Here is a 7,471-nt window from a genome sequence, read left to right on the forward strand (position 1 = left end):
GTTTGATGAGATGGTGGAACTGTAGGGGAGCAAGATGTACCCCCCCAAAATGTGTCTCTTTGGCATGAGGATTAATTTAGGTTGAGTGTTTTGAAGAAACAGAAAACTTGGAAAATATTTCTTGTTACTTCCCCTTTAATTGCCTAAAAGAATTTAGATAAAGGGCGCATTCTAGAACAGAGCTAACACTGAGGACTACAAAGAATCCGGGCCAGCTGTGGTGAGGGACACCCTGCAGGGTCTAGAGATCTGAGTGTCCTCTGGGGGCCGTTGTCTCTGTGTGGCCCAGTTGAACTGTGTCCCCAAACATGTGCTCCTCTATCTCCATGTCAAGTGCCTTCCTCCACTTTGAAGTCCTAAACCACTATGCTCTCCTCTTTAGCTCAAGATAGCTATAAGCCTCATCTGCCTGATTTGCCAATGGGCCCCATGTTCTTATGGCACCTCCATATGTACCTGTGTAGTTAGATTTGGTTATTTTTCTCCTGTTAACCTGTCTCGTGTCAATTTAATTCTTAGATCATTCAGAAGAACCTAAAAAGTTAGTGTAAAATTTCTTCCTCCCTGACACCTTCTTTTTTTCAAGTCTTTATTGTTGAAAGTATTACATGTGTCCCCCTTTTTTCCAATTGACCTCTTATAGCCCACCCCTCACCCCACCACCTTGAATCCGCCTGACCTCATCTGCCTTCTGGACACCTTCCAACTTTAACAAGTGGTTAATGGAAGAACACACTTGTTAATAACTTTCTTAAGAAGTACAATGGGGATGATGGATAAAGTCTGGGTTCAAATTACTGAACCCGCATATTTTGGTGATATAAGATACACTGAGGAAACAGTGGACAAAGGGTACTAGCTTGAGTCTAGCCTATTAGGTCGCTGAAGGAGGAACACAGGAGGCCGGAGTGGTGAGGGATTATGAATTTATTCGATCATCTGCACACCTGGTGGCTGAGCTTGGATGGCTCCAGCCCCTAGTGAAGGAAGTCAGCAGCTTTTAAAATACTTTTGGTGGGCTTTTTTCTGGGTGGAGACTTCTTTATGCATACCTGGAGGGGAGATAATGGAATGTGGTCACCCCAAGTGAAATGTGATCTCATCAAAGGGAATGTCCATAGTGAAATGACCTAAAAAGCCAGTTCTCGGGGGAGGAGTATTAATTCAATTGTTTGATCAAACCTAACATTCCAACCTTTTTGTTTTATGGAATAGGGACTGAGGTGGGATATCGAGATCACAGGGGAATGGACTTTGATAGTAGTGGGCTGGACGAGGGGTGCAGCAGCATGATTTCCCCAAGAGACTGGTTGGTGAAGTCTCAAAAGTGGTCTTGTTGAATGACTTGGGAGGTAAAAGCTGGTCCTGAGGCTGCCACAGCGTTTTGACACTTTTCTGGACCTGGAGCTGAAATACTACTGAGACCTAGATGTTATCTTTAGGTGGGAAAAGATTAGGGGTCTCAGTTGCCTGACTAGTGCTATGAAGGGGGAGAATGGTTACCCTGGGGGTAAGGTTCTTGTTTTCCCAGTTTTGGCCCTTGCTGGGCATCCACATGTTCCTGGAGGGCCTGAGACAGGGTTTCAGAATAGGTAGAGCAGTGGTTAAGCTCCCCATGGCAGTTCCAACTCCTGCTGTGATGCCCAGGGTTATGAGGAGAGGGATTATCTGCACTCCTCTTTTGTGTCAGATATGATGGGTTACAGGGACAGGTTAAGACTGATTATTGGGGGCTACATCTACATTGGGTGAGAAATGAGAGTACAGGTTCCCATCCAGCTGATGGGGAGACAGATATAGGTGTTTTCCCCATAGAGGAAGAAAAATCCCTGATCATGGAGACAAGCTGAGAGGTTTAAGGAGAAGAGGTGGGCTAAAGGATATGAGATTCCCTTTCCTGGTTCCATGCTCCAAGCTGAGAGGGCAGTCGCCATGGCACAATCAATAAGGGGTGACAGATGAGTGGTCTGAGATTTTATTGCAGTGAAAGTGGGCAGGAAGTTTAGAATGGGATGTTATGCAAGGGGAAAGAGAAAGAGAAGGAAAGGAGTAGTGGAAGCTGGGTACCTGGATGGTTGGATAAGAAGTAAGACAAACTGGCTGTGATCAATTGGTTGTAAGACACCACTGCACTCAGACCAGCCAAATTTAGTACTTTAAATTTTCAGATGTTATAATCAACCACTCACTGGCTTAACGTCTTATTTTTACTGAACCTTAACCCTTGCTGTTTTTACTTTTAAACCTTAAACTGCTATGTTAAAAACTTTTACTTTTTTGGTTGCCTTCCAGAAAAACATACTGTAATACTGCAATGCATATATCTCAAGTAAAAGTAACTTTCTTTTTATTTATGGTGTCTCATTAATGGTGAGATTTAATGCGTGAATAATAACTTTTAGTTTATTCTGTAAATAGCAGTGGAAGAGATTTTTAAATTTCTTCTTTTTAAGCTTAAATCCTATATAATAAAGATGTAATATGCAAGTGGTCGTTACACCGTGAAGCATAACAACTGACCACGTAATGACCGGATCATGGATCAGCAGGAGTGTGGGGCAGTGAGCTACAAGCAGGCCATGGAGAGCTACAGGAGGAGGCAGGGCAGCAAGCTATGAGGGGTATTGGGGGGAGGGAGGCGGGGGGAGCTACAGGAGGGTGGAGCAGTGGGCAGAGAGCTACTGGAGGGCGACAGCGAGGTACTGGCACAAGGATTTGTGCACAGGGCTACTAGTTTACTTATAAACAGCATTCCTTTTGGTTAGTGCTCATTTACATATATATGAAAATTTTACTTTGGACTTTACTGGAACCAGTTGCTCATCAAATATTGGTTTCTCATATGAGTGAGTTTATATGCGACCTTGATCATATTGTGAAAAGCTAACTTATCAAGTAATAAGCAAACCTATACATCTGACCCATGAAGTACAGATGCCACCCCCTGCCCCAGCCAATCAAAGAGCAGGCTGGGTGGGGGTCTGAGGCATTATGTACACTTCTGTCTTAAAATTATGCTGCTGAGTATTCTGGTTTATCTTAAGAAGTATCCAGCAACCTTGTCCTGCCAGGCTTGGAGACTGAAACTTCAAGCTTTCTTGCTCAGAGTAAAATGGCCCTTTTACAATTCTTGTAAACTAGAGGCCCAATGAATGAAATTTATGCAAGAGTAGGCCTTCCTTCCCCTGGCTGCCAGCACCGGCTTCCCTCTAGCACCCAGCACCCAGGCTTCCCTCCAATAGCCAGCAGTCACCTGAGACCCAGGCAGTCCCGGGTTCGTCCAAAAGGATGTCCTGTCTAATTTACATATTACGCTTTTATTATTATAGGTAGTCAACTTTAGAACTTATTTCTTTCTTTCAACATTTCTCTTTTCCTTCTCATTACATATTCAACCTTCTCAAATTTCACACTTTCAAATTAGCCTTCGAACCTTCTTTCTATGTCCTTCAAAAATACATAACCATGCCTCAGACCTTCCATTAAGTATTTCTACTCTAATATTCTTTCTTTCTGTCATACTTTCAGCAACTTTTACAGATCTTTTCTTTCTTTTTTTTAAATGTATTAGAATTGTTCACTCTTAGAAACCTTAATTTTTCAATGATAACCAAAAAATAAACAGCCAACATTTCTTAGATTGTACTTTCAAGAAAATATACATGCAACAAAGTACAAGAGACCTTCTGTAATAAAAACTAAGAACAGGCGAATTAAAAGGTATCTAGCAATTAATGTTTCAGTAATGTATGCTATTTTTAAAATATTTAGATGCTTATCATTTAACCCAGCAATGCTCCAAAGTCTTTAGGTTAATAAAGACTTTGGGAAATTACGTGTAGGCATATGAGGCTAGAGAAAAGACAGGGGCGGAGAGAGCAGGCCCCACAGCCTGTTCTCAGGCCTCTAGCCACTTGGATTCAAAACGGCCAGATTTTTCCTTAGAGATAACATGCTAAGGTTTGGGAGATAATGAGCTCAGCTTCTGATAATAGCCAAACTGCTAAGTAAGCATGTGCAGTAAAGAAAGTTGTTCTTTGGGAAGGGTGTAGTGGGGGGAGGGAGGCTGAGAAGGTGCTGAGGTCAGAGCAGTTTTCAGAGCATTAAAGGGGTGAGAATATTGGCCTTGGGATCTAAAGACTCAGTGAGGGGGTCCCTTCGCCATGACATGCCCTAGAGGAGCTTTGCAAGAAGACTAAAATTGTGAACCTGGAGGCGAGATTACCCAGTGAGCCTGAGAAAGGAGGAAATTTCTTGTTCAGAGGAGGGGACAGTCATGGAGGAGATAAGGAGATAAGGCTGTTACAGTCCAAGGAATGGCTCGGCCTTGTGGGGTGAGAGAGTGAAACAGGTAGCTGACTGTCGTTTGGGACCACTGGGTTTTATGAGGAAATGCATGGTAGCCCTGGCCAGACACCGAGGTAGAATGAGAAAAGAGTGAATGGGGGAATATAGTAAGATGCCGTGTAGAGGTGAGTTGGCTAATGGCTGAGACTAATCTGTCAACCCCCATAACAGAGACTGAGGAGTGGACAAGAGTCCCAGCGAATTCGGAGAGGGCAGAATAAGTGGCCCCAGTGTCTATTAGAAAGGAGATTGGTTTGCCTGCCAACACAGTCGTTACCCGAGGCTCTGTCCTGGTGATGTAAGTGTGTGGGGTCCTGTCAGGGCCTGGGAAGCTTCTTCAATGGTCAGTCCCAGGAGGTCTGGGAGCTCCAAACTGGATCCAGAGGGCAGCCTTGCTGAACTGGCTGAGGTCCGACCTGGAGGGGCCAGACTACAGTCTGATTTCCAGTGGCCTTCCCTTCTGCAGGGCAGGGCCCAGGCGGGGGTCTCGGGTTTGAGCAGGACTTGGCCCAGTGTCCTCTCTTGTTGCATGTGAAGCATGGGCCCAGAGGAGGCTTAGCCCCTGACTTACCCTTGGTTGGAGGACTGGCACTTTGTTTGGGGTTCATGAGAGCAGTGGCCAGGAGCTGGAAGGCTTCCTCCTGGGACTCACCCTTAGCCTGATGTCACTTTTGTTTTTGGATTTGGGTCTCCTCGTCTCTATTAATAAAGACCTTCAAGGCCAGGTTAATGATGTCTTTTTAAGGGGTTTGTGGACCTCTGTCTATTTTTTGAAGTTTATGATGTATGTCAGGGGCTGATTGGGATATAAAATGAGTGTTCAGAAGAAGAGCTCCCTTTGGGGAGGTGGGGTCTAAGGTGGTAAATTTCTGTAGAGGAGGACAGGGGGACATAGATGTCGTGCCAGGTCAGGTCATAGGACTGGGACAGGCACTCAAATCCCTTATTAAAGATGGTTGGGTCAGTGGAAAAAGACCTGAGAGTCTTTTCAATCTGTGTAAGGCTGGACGTAGAGAATGGGACCTGGACTCAGACTATACCCTCAGTTCCTGCTGCCTCCCTCAGGGGTGGAATTGGTGTGGGACTAGAAGAGGCTGTTGAGGAGGGTGGTCTTTGGGTGGCCCAAGAGCAAGTGTTAGGTGGGAAAAGGCTGTTTGGGAGCTTGTGTTCTTGGGATTTGGACTCTCAGGGGCAGGGGACAGGGTGGTTGCTGGTTAGGAAGGTCTGGGTTTGGGGAATCTACTGCAGGTGAGGGAAGGGGTGTTTAAGGGAGTGGAAATTGGTGTTCTGCTGGGTCAAAAGTAGATTCAGAATCAGAAGTGTTAGTGGTAAGATGTTTTGTGTGAAGGAGAAAGATCTGATGGGTAGAGCAGGACTGAGAGAGAGGATGGAACTGAAGGGTGAAAAAGGCCTAGACGTAGGGAACCTCTGACCATTTTCCACTGCAGTGACAGCAATTATCTAAATTTCTCAGTGTGTTAAAATTGAAAGTGCTGTTTTCAGGCCATTGGGACTTACTATCTAGTTTATGTTGTGACCAAACAGTATTACAAAATGAAGTGAGGTGGTTGGGGATGATCTCCCCTGTGAGTGTGCAGAAGGAGTATGGCATGACCCACGAGAGAGGATGGGTGAGTGACAGACTACAAATCTAAAGGTGACTATTTAGGACAGGCATCCCTGCTACTAAACAAATCACCACAAGAAACAAGAGGTGACCCTCAGGACTGGGCCTCCCCAATCCAGAAGGACCCAAAGCCAAATGGCTGAGGAGTCTTCTGGCCTAGTGCTAGGACTTTTGAGACGAGAGACTTGCGTGCGAGGAGTCAGTGAGAGAGAGTAGGCAGAAGACTGGAGGAGAGGGAAATTGTGGAATGTCACTCACCCAGAGAAGATTGGCCAATGTGGGCTGGAGGGTCAGCAATGGAGAAGGAGAGATTCCTGGTCCAGCATCTTCCTTGTCTGGCTGGGGGGACCCCGAAAGGGAGGGAGGTCTAATCGAGGTTGGCAATCAAGTCACCTGAGTAGGATTCAGAGGTCAGCCCAGGACAAGCTGTCGCTGCCTACTGCTCTCCGAGTAGCAAACTCAGGGTGACTGAAGCTGGGACAATGTCTCCTCTTCCCCAGTTCAGGAGGGCCTCTGAGGGAGGGAGGGCTGATAGAGGCCGGCAAATCAAGTCACCCAAGTAGGATTCGGAGGTAAGCCCAGGACGAGCTGCCGCTGCCTACTGCTCTCCGAGTAGCAAACTCAGGGTGACTGAAGCTGGGACAATGGCTTCCCATCCCCATAGGATCCTCTCGAGTTTCAGCACCAAATGTTAGGTTGCCGAAGGAGGAACGCACCAGGCCAGAATGGTGAGGGATTATGAATTTATTCGATCATCCTCACACCAGGTGGCTGAGCCTGGATGGCTCCAGCCCCCAGTGACAGGAGTCAGTGGCTTTTAAAGGACCTTTGGCGGGCTTTTTCTGGGTGGAGACTTCTTTATGCATCCCCAGAGGGGAGATAATGGGATGTGGTCACCACAAGAAAAATGTGGTCTCAGCAAAGTGAAGGTCCATGGTGAAATTACCTGAAAAGCCAGTTCCGGGGCAAGAGTTAAATAGTCATGAACAGTTCAATTTTTTTCCTTTTCTTCCTTTCCTCTACCTCCCTCACTCAGACACTTTACATAACATATTAATATGACACATTAAGTCCCAACGGTTAGGCACTCTTACACTCCATTATGCCCTGCTGGGGGCTCTTGCCTCTCCTGGCAATTTTCCTGTTATTCTCATTGTAGGTTTCATGATTAATGGCCTGTTCTTTGGCTTCCAGTAAACTGCCTCCCTCAGTTTCCAGTGACCACCTACACCTGGCCCCCACTTGCACCTGACAAGAGTACTAGCAGGAGAGACAGAGATTATTCCACACCCCAACCCTACCTCCTTTCATATTCTGACTAGTGGCAAAATTGGGGAGTCTTCATTATTTGTTGTATTTCTACCAAAATTGACTGGCACCACAAATGTCCCCCTCTTTACCCAAAAATAATACCACGTATTCCCTATAATTCCTCTGCAACTATGGGGCATGCTAGTCTCTCTAGGCTATTGTTATAACCCATTGTTTTTTAATTTC

This window comes from Eptesicus fuscus, chromosome 14 (assembly GCF_027574615.1).
Source record: "Eptesicus fuscus isolate TK198812 chromosome 14, DD_ASM_mEF_20220401, whole genome shotgun sequence".
In the NCBI taxonomy this organism is placed as follows: domain Eukaryota; kingdom Metazoa; phylum Chordata; class Mammalia; order Chiroptera; family Vespertilionidae; genus Eptesicus; species Eptesicus fuscus.